This window comes from Helianthus annuus, chromosome 17, assembly GCF_002127325.2.
Source record: "Helianthus annuus cultivar XRQ/B chromosome 17, HanXRQr2.0-SUNRISE, whole genome shotgun sequence".
Classification (NCBI taxonomy): domain Eukaryota; kingdom Viridiplantae; phylum Streptophyta; class Magnoliopsida; order Asterales; family Asteraceae; genus Helianthus; species Helianthus annuus.
In genome coordinates, this window is record NC_035449.2 from 176,531,231 (window position 1) to 176,547,387 (window position 16,157).

The window sequence follows — 16,157 nt, forward strand, 5'->3', positions numbered from 1 at the left end:
TGTCGGTTTAACTGTTATAACAGCCAACGGCCAACTTACTGTCGATGGGCATCCCTTACGGACCATAAGGCAGGGCCCTTGCAGTCCGTATGCCTTTGGCGGGGAAACTGTTTTAACCTTTCACCCCTTACGGTCCGTAAGGATGGATCCTTACGGTCCGTAAGCGCTTGTCAGAGGCAAAAAAATAACCTTTCATGCTTTTTAACAGACAACTTGATAATAATGTTCCGGTCATGATTTATCAGTAGAATGCCTTTAGACCATGCTTGCACAGTTGTCTACCCCATCATGTAACATAATTGTATTTGAAAAATGATAGGATTCATGTAACGTACATTATTTTCTTAGGATCTAAATTAGCAAACTTTGGCATCCATTATTATTGGTAATTATCGGATTAGGATATATTAGATGCTTATAAATTTTTGCTTAGGGTCTTGGGATTTATAATGAAGAAGTCGCTCAGAGGTTTAAATTAACATGTCGACATGTTCAAAAATCCTACCATATATCTTTAATTAAATCCGGGTTTACAATACTTTTGTCGTATGCGACACGTGTCATTTATTTTTGGACACAAATTTTCGAGGTGTTACAATGAGGTTCATGAATCACATATGGCGGTCTTTAACATAGGCTTTTTATTGCTCTTTGTGTGTTATCGGTGTAAGTTCTCAACGTATAACCATTTTATACCCTAACTTTTTTCAGATTAATATCCTAATTAATATTATCATCTTTGGATATACCAATGAAATAAATGAGCATCTTCATATACGAGCATTTTGTGTTCCACAGTCAAAAAATTGTTCTCCACATTGTGATCCATAGACAGATAAGCTTAACTGGTGTTATTGTGGTGGATGCTCCATGGGTAGCAGTATAAGTAAACATAGGTGTGCACATAAATGTAGTGACATCAAAAGTTATTGTAAGAATAAAACATGATTTAATATATATATATATATATATATATATATATATATATATATATGTGTGGGGGGGGAGATTCTATGCAGAACACTAAATATTGTGAGAACACGCATAATAAAATGAATCATCCATTTTATCAATCCTAAAAACCTAAAAAGTAAATGAAAAATTTTCAAATGTAAGATTTATTGTTTCTCGCATTATAATTCAAAACAAAATATGGAAAATTTTCAGCTTTTATATAACCTACGCATATGTATGTTATGTGTAGGTTAAATTAGCTACATATATGTAGGTAAAAATATGGGTAAATTACATTTTTCGTCCTTTATGTTTGTAGCGGGTTGCAGTGGATAACCTTTAACTTCAATAATTACAGTCACAGTCCTTTATTTGAACAACGCATTACACCTTTCGTCCTTTAACACTAACCAAGTTAAAATTTTCAGTTATGTCTATCCACCTAAGGGTATTCTAGTCATTTCATATTTTAATTAAAATATCCATTAATAAATAAACACCTTCCTAATAAAAAAAACACCCAGACTCTCTCTCTCTCTCTTCTCAATCTCTCTTTGCCTTCCTCTTCTCCATCTCTCTCTCTTAAAGCGGGTCACCACCCTGATTTCCGCCGGCCTGAAACATATCTAAAAGCACACGTTGCCATCATCGAATTTCAGAATGAACCCTAACCACCGTCACTAAAAGACCTGGGTCGCCGGCATCGTTCTTGAAACGTAGATCTGAATACTCTTAAGCCAGTTTGAACTGGATGTCACCGGTGTTTGCAGAGGTCCGAACTGTTTTTGAGAGGGTGTCTTAGGAGCCGGACTGTCGACACCCTTCTTCATATCCTCTGAAAGTATGTGGGGTTTATCGTTTCTCAAAATCCCAAATTTCAGTTGGTAAATATTAGAAGAAAGTTTGACTTTCATTTTGGTTTTGTTTTGTTTTGTATTTGAAGTCTTAGTCGACGTTCTGTTATGAGACGCAAGATTGGGGGTGGTTTCCATGAAAATATTGGTTTCTTCGAGGATTTTGATCTGGTTTGTGCGTTTGATTTTTTTAATCTGAACCCATTTCTTTTCTGATTATTTGAAGTTGATGGATGTGAATCTGATCTCTTAGATATCAGATCCAATATGAAAGTAAGTGGGGTCGTTTATCATTTCCTAGAATCTCAATTTTCATTTTCTAAATATTAGAAGCAGATTTGAAGTTGATGGATGTGAATCTTATGCATATTTGTTAAGCATTGTGTGTAGTTGACTTTCACTTTGGTTTAACAAAATGGTTTATGTTTTGTATTTGAGAAATAGCTGGTTTGCAGATCTGCAAAGGGTTAGGCGTGGTGGGTGTGGCCGGAGTGGTGGTGGCTGGATGAGGTGGTGGTGGTGGTAAGATGTGGTGGTTAAGGTTTTAGGGTTAGGAAATTAGGGAAGATGAAGTGTATATGTAATTTTTTTGGTTTTATTTATTAAACATTTAGATAAAAATATGAATTGACCAAAATACCCTTAAGAAAATAAACTTAACTGAAATTTTTAATCAGGTTAGGGCTAAAGGATGTAACGTGTAACGAGTTTTACAAAAAAAGGACAATGCCTGTAATTATTAAAGTTAAAGGTCATCCATTGCAATCTGGTACAAACACAAAGGACGAAAAGTGTAATTTACCCTAAAAATATATATTTTTATGTATATATAACACACATATAAATGTAAAAAACATAAAATTGAAAAAATATAAACATTAAATTGCAAAACTTAGTGATATAGAATTGTTCTTTTGTTCTCATAATAATTAGTGTTCTTTAATGATTCTTATCCTGTGTGTATATATATATATATATTTATATATATATATATATATATGTATATATATATATATATATAAATGAGAAAACTAGAAAACTAACTAAAATCCCCTAAAAAGGAGGGGGAGTGAGACTTTTAATGAAGGAGGGGGGGACTTTTAATGAATGAGGGGTAAAATTGGAACAAAAAATATATAACTTTTCAAACATTTCCCATTTCTCCATACGTTATCATTTTAAAACAAAAATGGCACCATAAGATCACAAATTTTCTTATCTTTCATTCAAGTATATTCGAGCATATATTTTATGACATAAAAAAAGATTTATGGTGTCGTCTTGTTTTCAACACTATTATAATAGTAGTGCACATGTGCAATATAACATGTACTACAATTGCATTACATGCTTAAAATTAGCTTTTTGAGTCTGTTTAGCTTTTAGGGTTAGTTTTTTTGGAGGTTTAGGATTAGGACTAGGTTTTTGGGTGTGGGGGGAGGGGGGGTTTAGGTTTTTTTCGGGTTTATGTTTAAGGTTTAGTTTTAGGTTTTTGGGGGTGGGGTGGGGGGTTTAGGTTTTTGGGGGATGGGGGAGGGGGGTTTAGGTTTTTTTTTTGGGGGGGGTGGGGGTTTAGGTTTTTTTCGGGTTTATATTTAGGGTTTAGTTTTAGGTTTTTGGCGGGTGGGGGTGGGGGGTTTAGGTTTTTGGGGGGTGCTGGGGTAGGGGGGGTTTAGGTTTTTGGGGGTGTAGGTGGGGGTGGGTTAAGTGGTTTAGGCTTTCCGTATTAGTGCACATGTGCAGTACAACAAAAAAGTTTTTTTTTTTTTTTGAAAAATTTTTTTCATACATAAAAAGTAGCGATTTTTCTTTAAAAAATTGTAAAAAAAAAATTTTGGTATTTTTTTAGGTTTTTTTAGTTAGTTTTTTGGTTTTCTCATTTAAACTAGTTTTCTCATGATCCATCCCCTATATATACATATATATATATATATATATATATAGGGAGAAGATCATGCGAGAACCACCTCTTATAGTGAGAACCGCGAGAACCAATGTGAAAACACCAAAAATGTCTAAAAATAGCTAAAAATCACACAAAAAATTTTTTTTGAATATTTTAATATTTTTTATAAAAAAAATCGCTACTTTACGAAGCCAAAAAAATTTAAATTTTTTAAAAAAAAAATTGGCTTCTAAAAGTAGCGATTTTAACATAAAAAATATTAAGAAATTCAAAAAAAAAATACATTTTTTTTAATTTTTTTTAGATTTTTTTAGGTTTTTTAGGGGTTTAGTTTTTAGCATTTTAGCTTGGGTGGGGGAGGGGGGGTTTAGGTTTTTGGGGGGAGGGGGTGGGGTTAGGTTTTTTTTTGGGGGGGGGGGGGGTTAGGTTTTTTTTTTTTGGAGGGGGGGGTGGGGGTTAGGTTTTTTAGCTATTTTAGGTTGTGTTCACATTGGTTCTCAAGGTTCTCACAATAAGGGTGGTTCTCGCATGAGCCACTCCCTATATATATATATAATAAAAATTGATATATCATTAGGAGATTATACAAGAATATAAATTAAATATTATAAATATAAAACTAAATTTGTATTTACTAGAAAACTTAGTGGGGTGAGGGAGGAGACTGGGCTCTTTCTTTATCTATATACTTTTAAGTAAAAAATATATTTTTCTTAAAAATTTGTTTAGTTTTAAAAACCTCACCCATGCCATTCTCTATCCCTACCTTTATTTTACTCACAAATATTTATTTTATTATTATTTTTTTTTATACACACAATACATAATAGAGGTTTGGATTTTAATCTCTAAAAATATCAATGTTTGCTTTTGTTTTCTCTAAGGTGATTATTCGTGAAGATTGCAATTAAGCAAATCAGAGGAGGTCGGGAACCGTGCAAACAAAGACCTGAATATTTATTTCAGGGGGATTTATTGAAGATAATGCAAACCCGAATCATCAGTTAAGGGGGAATTTGCAGAATATTCAAATACGGCTCTCATGTTTAAAGATCAAGATTCGACAGTAACGTACAAGGGGGAAATTGTTAGTGCATATTCTTTATGTCTGCCATTGTGCGAATAGGCTAGATAGAGCGTGTGTTGAATATTGTATAGATGAGATACGAACACATGACTTTGGAGAGGACGAGAGAGGTTCGTACGGATGTAACTCATTCGTGGTGCTCGTCCGTCCCAAATCCTCATGTATAAATAGTGTCATGTGTTCATAGTTTGATAAGTTTTGGAGATCCCAGAGGGGAAATGCTAGAAAAAAAAATTCTCCAGCTTGTAAACGATGTAAACTCTTTCGATATGAATGGAATCATTCGACTTATGGCTATTACAACGAGATTTCTACCGGATTAATTCTATCCTATCCAAACTTTCGTCTAAACCCGTCTGATTCGGAACTTTCAAATAATAATATTTTTTAAACTATGTTTGTCTAAAGTATAAACTAGAGGTAGCAAAAAATTAATAATATTTTTTAAACTACGTTTGTCTAAAAGTATAAACTAGAGAGAGCCAATAATAAGTCTAAAGTATAAACTAAAGATAGCCAAAAAGAAAAAAACACGAGTTTGGCAGAAATACTTAAAACCCTAAACATCTTGGATGTGTATACCCAAAGCCCTATGGGTATGAGACCGGATATGAGATTAGATTTAATAACTTTCATGGATATGGGATTATGTGATACCGAGCTGTTTTTTATATCCATCCGGCATACCCGCGAATATGCACGATGGATATTGAGCCGGGTACGATTCTTTGAGAACAAAATCATTTTGCCCGATTCTCTTATATACAAGTTTCTAATCTAGTATATAACAAACATTAATTAGAGCTTTTTTTTCCAAAAAAAAAAATGAATGTTTTTCTTAATTTCTTAATTTTTTATTAACATATTATTCTCTTAAGTTTTAACCAGTAATTATCTTGTAAAAAATAACCAAACTATTCAACAAAGCAATGATAACCCAATATTAGGGGTGTGAATTTCTGACACGACTCGAAAACACGACACGAACCTAACACGAAATTCGTGGGTTTAGGTTTAGTCTAAACTGGTTCGGGTCAGTTTCAGGTTAAACCCACGAACCCGTTTAGCTAAACGGGTCAGGTTCGGGTCAACCTGGTCGGGTTGGCAGGTTGACCCGTTTAACCCTTTTATATTATATAATATTTTTTTACAATATGTTTTATGTTATAAATTAAATTGGGTATGTATTTTATGCTATAATTATAACAAAGAAAAAGAAATTCATATAAGATTTTATAATTTAAATGGAATTGTATTATATATATTTGTGTTTTAAGTAAACTTTAAATTTAATACATTAATTTGTGTAAAAAAATTAAAAACTAAAAGTTTTCGGGTTGAACGGGTCGTGTTCGGGTCAACCTATGAATATTCGGGTCGGGTTCGGGTTCATTGGTATGACACAATTTTCGGGTTCAGTTCGGGTTCGTATAAAATTTTCGGATTAGGGTCAGGTTGAACCCGTCAACCCGCAAACACGACCCGTTTAGCAGCCCTACCCAATATCCACTCAAGGTTCACTTTTTCCCTTCTATGCCGATTCTTGTTGTCATTCAAAGTTCCATTTTTTCATTCTATCCCATCAACCACTCGATTCAAGGTTGATTATCCTATATTAGAAGTTTAGTTGATCTAAGGTTTTATAAGATTCAACTCTAATCAATATAAATTATAATAAGCACATTCTTAATACTAAAGTGGCTATATATGAAACTCTAAATGAATACAACGGAAATTGCATTTTATCTATATGCAAGTGGGCAAACATTACTTTCCTCCACCACCCATCTTCGACCGTTCTTGTGACTGAAACCGACACCCATTTTATTGCCTTTGAAATTTGAATATCGCTGGTGTTGAGTCACCATTTCGTTAACCTTATAACCAACAAATTATTATTGAGATTCAATATTTCAATCATGGGTCATAATTCCAAAATCTCTATATCACGCTAACGAACCTCTACAGTCACTCGTCTCTCTATGTCACACTCTTTTTACACGACGATCAAAAAGTCGCACCACCATTGTTCCCACATTGTTTCTAATCGCGTTGTATTTGTGGATTGAGGTAACAAATCGAGGGGACTATCTATTGTTTGTATACGAAATAGGTACGTAATTCTTACATTCACGGTTTAACTCTTCAGTTTGTGTTGTTGTGACTGGTTATTGAAAATTTCATATCAATATAATAAACATAGTTGATATAACAACCGTTAAGAATTTTAATAAAGTCATCATCACCATACTCAGTAAATCCCACCAATAGCAAAGCAAATATAGGGTCTGGGGATGGTAAGATGTAGACAGCCGTATCCCCTACCTCATATGAATAGAGAGACTGCTTCCAGTGAGACCCCTACTCGATAGCAGTTTTGTATCAAGCCTTGGACATATGGCACATAACACTCAGCAACAATCGGGACAACGGTCGATTAGTGCATATACCGCTTGTCTTTCGGCTATCAACGCCACCATATGATGCATGATTAACCATCCGCCGTTTTTAACATTTTTTTCACAAAATTAGTAAAATAATGTTAAAATTAGTGTATACTACTTTTGTCACCACAAATTTGAATAAAGTGAAATAGTAAAATCTTAATACGAAATTTATATATATGTATTAATTAGAAACATATGGATGAATAGTGCAGAAATTTTTCTTTTTTTTCTTTTCTTTTTTTTTCTTGATCTTTGACTTTGTCTTTTTGTTTTTGTTTTACTATTAACCTTTAACTTTCAGTATTAACTCTTACAACCCCTTAACTTTCTAAATACTTTTTAACAGAGTTTTACGTCTTTATTTTTATTTACGTGTCGATATAAACTTAAGTTGATTTACGTTTCGACATATTTTTTTTTTCTCAACCCTTTAACTTTCTAAATATTTTTGTAGTCGGTGACTTTTTTTTCTTTTTTTTTTTGTCTTTTTGCTTTTTTTTCTTTTTTTTTTTACTTTTAACCTTTTTAATCGACTTTTCCATCTTTATTTTTTTTACGTGTCGATGTAAACTTAAGTTGACTTACATTTCGACATAATTTTTTTTATATTTTCTCAACTTTTAGCATTGACACTGACAACCCTTTAACTTTGTAAGTACTTTTGTAATCGAGTTTTCCGGTCGATGTAAAACACGTGTCGACATACTTTTGTACTTACCACGACTTTATTTTATAAGTTTTCTCTTTCGACTGCTATATCGGATAAAAAATCGGGTCGTCCCGCCGCGAAACACAGCTGTAACCCACTAGTTGGGATAAAACTATAACTGAAGTTTATTTGAGACCATAATTAAATATCAAATATAAATAAGGAACCATGCTAAAAATTAATCAAACTACCCGACCAAATTATATTTATAATTTAATTTGTAGCACAACGAATCATATTGGAGGATTTCATGATATTTGGGATTTGGCATGTTCGTAACATTTGTGTATGATTATTTGTGTGATCAATTATTAAACTTGTTTAATTAGTTTTTTTGTTAGAAATTAGTTTATTTGCTATTATTTGTTTTGTACTTTTTCATCAAATACATGATCATCAATTAAGCTTAATTGACTAAGTAGTTTATTTGACATTTAAAATTGTTCTTAACCGTATTTTCTTATTCGAAACCTGAAGTCTGATACCTGAGCACATTTTTATGGGGTTGTCATATGCTTCTCATTAGGGGTGTTCAAGGTTTGGTTTAAATTCATGAAATCGCCTAAACCATTCATCGGTTTGGTTTTGCAGTCAATTATTTAAAAGAAGTTCAGTTAGTTTAGGAAGTCTGAAATCATATTGAACGGTTTGGTTTACGGTTTACACTTGAAAATGGTCGGAAAACTGGACCGGACCGTGCGACTTCCGGTCAATATTTAATTAGCTTTTATATAGGTTGTATGATTTTCTTTAGCTTTTATATAAGCTGTATAAATTTTTAGTTTTTATTTGGGCCTGGATGTATCAAGTGGGCTCTACAAACTATGTGGGCTTTGCATTCTTCAATACTCAACCGTCCAGTTGCCAAGATGGCTTGAGCTTGATGGATTTGGGAACAAACGTAATAGAGCAGGTCACTTTGTTCAGAATATTTCATATTTAGTTCTTTGTTAGTTCTTTTATGTTCAGTTGAAGATATATGTTTATTTTTTAGTTCGTTAATGACGATTAGCTCACAATTTAACCTAAAAAGCGTCAGAATCAGACCATGAACACCTCTGATTGTCATTGCAGCATTGATTGCTTGACACCATCTGTGGTGCTGTGATTAGACCATAACGTCTCTATTTTTATTTGTACATCTATGTGCTAGAAAAAGTACTTGAGTATCTATTAAAATCATACCGTATTTGCACTCGACGTAATAATTCTCTACTGGTGAACCCCCATCGAGCCAACCTTGAGCTCGGCTTGTTTAACTTACATGAACACAAGTTCGAGCTAAGCTAGTTACAAGATCTATTTCTAATGCTTGAGGTCGGCTTGTTAGTAGTTTTTCAAGCTCTAGCTCGGCTCGTTTGTTATGTATTAATTATTTTTTATACATATATATAAACACTTAATATATCATGATATACATTTTTTATAAATTTATAAATATATATTTGATGTAGGCTAGGAGTTGGTTATAAAGTCTAAATTTTCTAAAAAGTGTAAAAAGTCTTAAAACATCAAAATGTCAACCATAAAACACACCTAAAACCCACAAATAACAAAATAAATATTACTAAACATTATATGTGTGGGTTGTGTTTTGTGTTTTGGATGATGAGGCTCCGATTATCAAAGACCAAACATTATTGTGTTTTATATTGATTAGCATGTAGTGTTTTATGTTTATAGTTCTACGGTTGTGTGTTTGAAGTTTTTATGGACTATTATGGTTTGAATATGGTGTTTTAGTAGTTTTCACTCTGTTACTTGTAGATTTAGTTGTGTTATGGCTGAAATTATAGTGTTTTATGACTTTTTTACATTTTTTAGTAAATTTGGACTTTGTAGTCGAAACTCAGCCGATTAATGTATATAACAAAAATTATATTAAGAGAAGGCTTCTTTGAGCTCGCAAGCTAGCTTTAGCTTATAGTACAAACATAAAACAACTTTAAAATACCCAAACTTTTTGTTTCCTGTGACTTATCATGTAATCGTCTCAAATGTCAACTACAAATATGTCATACAAATTTTGTTTACCCGATGTCACAAGATGCAATGCTCACATCAATGATACAGCAAACGATAATAAACGGATGTCTCGTAGCTTTGGAACCAATTGCAATATCCATGTTTTAGCATATACTTATTTACAAGATGTAATTTTAGCATGAAGTTACCATTGATGGTGTGGTTGGAGCCCCCAAGGGGCTTTATCAGTCCACTTAAGCTTCACGTCAGTGTCATGTCACTTTTGGGGCTTTATCACACCCCTCTTTAACTTGTATGGTGTGAATGGAGCCCCCAATTAAAAAAAATTAAAAAAAATTCATTGGGTGAAATGACATGGGCCCCACCTGATAAAGCCCTTCGAGCTCGTTACCATGATGGAGCCCCATCAATGGCGCCCCTTCTTAAAATGGTGGGTGTGGGTGTATAGCGTTGGGGGGCGCTATAGAGTGTGAGGTGACGAGGGTGGCGCTCTCACACCCTCCGACCTTATAACGACAAACGCCCCAATGTAAACAATATGTAAGGCTATGTGTTATGGGTTTTGATTGAAGCTTAGTTGAGAAAAAAGTGTTGTCACGTGGCCAACACGTAAACACACTTTTTTTCTCACCCATATATGCCCAAAATAGATGTAATGGTGGGGGCTTGGTTGATGATTAGGTAGTCATTATTTAATTGTTATTATTTTGTGTGTGTATATAGATTCTGTAGAAAATAATCAATGATATTTTATTTAAATACTTTTAGTAAAAGTTATCTCTACGGTTCTTTAGTTACGCATATAAATAAGAACAGAAAATCTTATTATAAAATAACACACAATAAACTAAGTAAATGGAGAAACAAATAGATAATATCCTACTTCATTATGGGTGATGATAATCTTCTTCTATACATCCAAACAAAGAGAGAATGAAAGGGGATATGGTTGTAGCCTCATGATGGTAAATGGGGCATTCAAAGCTAGACAACTCTTCAAAAGGTGTTCACGTGTGTGTACAATATCGAATTTTATTGTCTTCAAATATTTCCGATTGACCTTTGGTCTATCACTATCTAAGATTTACATAAGGTAGTCCTTTAACTAATTTAATGGTCTACTTATCAAACGGGTATACGTAGCCGGTAATTGAGGTAACATTAGTAAATTTATTTATGTATAATATATGTATCTAAAACTCAAATGACATCCATTAATTCAACATTTTCGAAAGATGGCACCAGTAAACAAAATTCTGAATCTACCACCGTTGATGACATATTTGCAAGAGCGCATCTCCTCTATTATCCAACTTTGACACAAATAACGTTGAGTAATTACAGCTAGGGTACGCACCACAATCAAGGTCATACTCGGACCACGAAAAACAATACTAATAGTTATGCCCCACTTAATAGTTAACTTGTGAGCTTATTACATTGAATACTAAGGTATATCCAACAAAACAAATAAAATAATACCTTTAATTTTCTTTTAAAACCACCTTAATATAATAAAAAATTAGCAAAAACCTAAAAAAAAATACAATACAAAAACATAATAAAACAATAAACAAAAGAATCGACACCAATTCTACAAAATAATTATTTTACAATGAAATAAATTGGCAAACACATTTCCATAATATAAATTAGCAACACATTGTTGTATTGTTTTGTTGTACCCTAAGCATGGGGTGTTTTTAAAAAAAAAATTGTGATTTTTTAATTTTAACCCAAAGGTTTTCTTCATTTGTATTTTAACCCTCATAATTTGTTTACTTTTAACCCAAAACTTTTCATCTTTTGTAATTTAACCCAAAACTTTTTTGTTTACACCTTTGATCCTCCGTACTTTTCCTCTTTCGCAAGTTTTTCGTTTTACGTTTCGTTCTAAAATTGGCGAGTTAATACATCGCAACATGCGTGTGTGGTTCAGCGTTTTTGGTCTATTTTTCACATTTGACAGGTATGTCGCAATGTGTCTATTTTTCCCATGTGACAAGTTCGCCGCAACGGGCGGATCCTACATCGACTTATTTATTCTTTCTACGTTATTTTGCGAGTTAACACGACGCAACGTTCGTGTGTGGTTCAACATTTTTACGTCTAATTTTTCCATTTAACAAGTTTGTCGCCACACTGGTCCTAAATCGACAGAGCCGGCCCTGAGAATTCGTGTACCCTGTTCGAGCTCGAAAAAACATGCCCTTATGCCTTAACGAAATTGAGTATTGAGCTCACTAAAAGTCTAAATCTAACGTCAATGTGCTAACAACTAATCTAAACCATAAGAATAGTTTTTTAAGTGGGCCTATATTGGTGTTTCTACGGGTATACCCTATTAAAAAATATTTAACATATACATATCTGTTTTTTTTTCATAAAATAACGTGCCCTTCGAAATATCGGGCCCTGGCCGGCGGTCCTTCCCGCCCTGTAAATCGACATAGTTATTTTTTACATGTTATATGTTTCAGTCTTATTTCTTCGCATTAACACGTTGCAACTTCAGTGTTGGTGGTTGCTACCAACAGTGTGTGATTGATTTTATTTGGCATAGTTTTAGGCCCCCGTCACAACGCGGGGGTGCTTAATTCTAGTTATATTTAATAATCATCATAGTTAATATCGTACGTACCAAAAGGCTAATTTCTTACACTATGAGTCGTTGAGGGCTAAGACCAAGCGTAGTCGTAAAAAAAGTGGGTGTTTTTTTTTTGCCCAAACTCGCCCAACCACGCCCAACCACGACCAGACGTCTGCCCCCTGGGCGTTTTTGTTCGAAAATTTTATAAGGCATTTTATACACAACGCCATGGCCCCTTTTGTGTTGACCAATCACTTTTTTATGGTTTTTTGTCCAATAACATCTATTGATATATTTTTTTTAATTCTATTATTAAACCCCTTTTAGCATAATGCCCCACATCCCCACTAAAACCGTTTATGAAAAACGCCTTATTGCTGACTGGACTACCACATGGCACAAACACCCTAAGGGGGAGCATTATTCATGTGTATCACTACGCATGGTCTAAGTCTCATAGTGACATTAGTGTTTATGTAGAATTTAGCTTTACTAAGGGGCTGTTTGGCAGCTTCTGAATGGTTAAGTGCTGAACTGGTAAGAGGTCTGAACCATTAAGTGCTGAATCACTAAGAGTTCTGAACCATTAAGAGCCAGTATACTGTTTAGCTGTTTAGAGGCAAATATCTGACCAATTCAGATTAGAGGTCTTAACCATTCAGACTCATTATAATGCTTAACCATTCAAAGGCAAATGTGTTAACCATTCAGACATCTGCTAGTGAAACAAACAGTCTGAACCGTTAATTGTTGAACCATTAAGAGGTCTGAACCATTAAGTGTTGAATCACTAAGAGTTCTGAACCATTAAGTGCTGAATCACTAAGGGTTCTGAACCATTAAGAGCCCGTATATTGTTTAACTGTTCAGAGGCAAATATCTGACCAATTCAGATTAGAGGTCTTAACCATTCAGACTTAGTATAATGCTTAACCATTCAGAGGCAAATGTGTTAACCATTCAGACATCTGCTAGTGAAACAAACAGTCTGAACCATTAATTGTTGAACCATTAAGAGGTCTGAACCATTAAGAGGTAAACAAACAGCCTCTAAGTGTGTGAGTTACCCGTTAAAAACAGTTAACATTTTACAATAGAATTATTATGATCAAGTTTGTAAAAAGTGTTAGACGCTAGTTTAGTTGGCCGCTGAGGCACCGACTAGATTATTCAAGATTAATCGGTTTGGGATTTTTATATGTAATTTTCAGTTTTATGTATACATACACATATTTTTACAGGTAAATATTTTAAGTAGATCGGTTTTAATCTTTCTTCAACTCATTTTTTGAAGTATACAAAATTAATCGCCGGAATCCACATGGTTATTTACAAGTTTTTGGCCTGAAACTGGCGGGAATCGTCGATTTTTTGCTGGGCGACTAGGGCCGATTAGGTCCGACTAGGGACAAATAGGTCCGACTAGGGTCGATTAAATCTGACTAGCGATAATTGATTGATTAACATATGTTAATCGTTGACCAGTACGGATTTTACAACACTTAAGCCACTCGGGGAGGTATCAATTTTGTGTGTGATGAAAGTTGTTCACGAGTGAACAATTGCCAAACACCACCGCCACCCTTCTAATTCAACGCGTGAAAGTTAATTCGCGTTATATTTTTGACGCTTTATGTTTTGATTAATGTTAGGGAAATTGTTGGTTGGGGGGAAATTGTTGGGTGTGGTGGTGAGTGATCACCATTTCCACTAAAAAGGATGTGAGTGACGGAATAATGGTTGATGACATGGCGGAACTTGATTGGATGTTGTGAGTGATGAAATTTGTACAAGTGATGACCACCCCTACCCCCTTACTACGATTAATGTTTTAATCTAAGTTTTTTCCCAAAATAATATTGGTGGAAAAAGTATTTACCATTTTGATGTTCCTTTAAAACTATTTGCCAAAATGGTGTTTTCATGTATCTTGTATTTGCTTTTCTTTTAACCAACATAATAAGCTTATTAATTTTCTGTTCAATCAATCCAATATCCGTTATTTTTATTTTGTAATTATATCTTTTATTTTCAACCAACCAAATATGTTTTTTTTTTCAATCAACCTATTAATGTTTTATTTATTTTGTATTTACCTTCTCTTTTAATCAACATAAAAAACTTATATTTTTTTTCTATTAAATCGATATTATAACCTTATTCCACCTCGTTATAAATTTTTAATCAACCAACTCATGTAAAAGACAAACTAATAAGATCATATATCGTAAGTTTAAACAATCAAATAAGAAACGTACAAAAAAACTAATCAAACAATAACCGAAGTAAAACTTATACTAACATTCTTAGGTTGAGATAGCAAGACAATCAATTTATACTACAAATTGTATTACTTTTAGGAAGTCAAGAAAACCTTGAATTGAAACTAATGTTTTGAACAATGAATTTATTCTTTAATATTAACTTAGTGATATGATAAAAAAATGATTACTTGATGGCTTTACTGTAATGAGACTTAATAGTTTTATCATATCTTTTCATTGTTTTCTTGACTTACTAATGTAATTACAATATTATTTATATTCACTAGATGAGGAATATACTCTGGAAAATAAAGAATTATTGTTTTGTAGATGTTTAAGTTTTTAAAAGGTGATATTAATATGTAAATAAACAGAGATAGAGTCGACAAGGGAAAAAGAAAGAAATAATTTTATTCATGTAAACAAATAGAGTTGACAAGGAAAAGAAAGAAACAATCTTATTCTTTTGCATATTGATTGAATGAGTAAACTGCTAAAATCATCCCTGTGGTTTGACTCAAATTGCTAGATCAGTCCAAAATCAACTTTTTTTGCTAAAACAGTCCCTGAGCCTAGTTTCTGTTGCTATTTCAGTCCAATAAATTAACACCGTTAGAACCTCCGTTAATGAATGTGTAAAACTGCTAAATTCGTCCCTGAGGTTTGATTCAAGTTGCTAGATCAGTCCAAAATCAAGTTTTTTGAATTTGTTAATTATAAACTTATTTAGGTATATAATTTTGCTAGACTTGCATTAATTTTTTGAATTTGTTAATTAAAAACTTATTTAGATTATAAACTTATTTAGGTATATAATTTTTCTAGACTTGCAATAATTTTTTGAATTTGTTAATTATAAACTTATTTAGATTATAAACTTATTTAGGTATATAAATCATTAATATCACAAGAGAAAAAAAATCCTTTTGTTAGTTATTTTGAAAAATTATTTGTTAGTTATTTTGATTATTATTATTATTATTATTATTATCATTAAATGTTTACTAATTATATACTTAAGTATTTAAATAAAATAATACTTAATTTAATTTAAATAAAATTAGTTTTAAAAATATAAATGTAGCTTTTTTGAAGAGCGTAATTTAACCGGCCCAGCCTTCAATACTGATTTTATTTTGATGTTGTTGTTGTTGTTGTTACCATGTAAATATTTAGTATTTATTTAAGGATTTAAATAAGACAACAGTTAATTTAAACAATATTTAGTTATGAAAAATACAAACATTATATGTAAATTTAAATATTAAGAAATTAACATAATTTTTATTTGTTTTTATTTAAATCGTAATATTTAATGTTTAATATTTATCAATTATTTTAATTTAATATTTGTATTATA

The 16,157-nt window shown here is 32.6% G+C and overlaps 2 long non-coding RNA genes across 2 annotated transcripts; both read left to right on the plus strand.

Annotated features, from left to right (window-relative positions):
- The first annotated feature begins 1,480 nt into the window (after nt 1-1,480).
- LOC110921656 lies at nt 1,481-2,185 on the plus strand. Its single transcript, XR_002582532.2, has 2 exons — nt 1,481-1,795; nt 1,898-2,185. It is a non-coding gene; the product is annotated as an uncharacterized LOC110921656 (long non-coding RNA).
- Nucleotides 2,186-6,590: 4,405 nt separating this feature from the next.
- On the plus strand, nt 6,591-8,805 carry LOC118489187. Its single transcript, XR_004886642.1, has 2 exons — nt 6,591-6,914; nt 8,549-8,805. It is a non-coding gene; the product is annotated as an uncharacterized LOC118489187 (long non-coding RNA).
- The last annotated feature ends 7,352 nt before the right edge of the window (nt 8,806-16,157 follow it).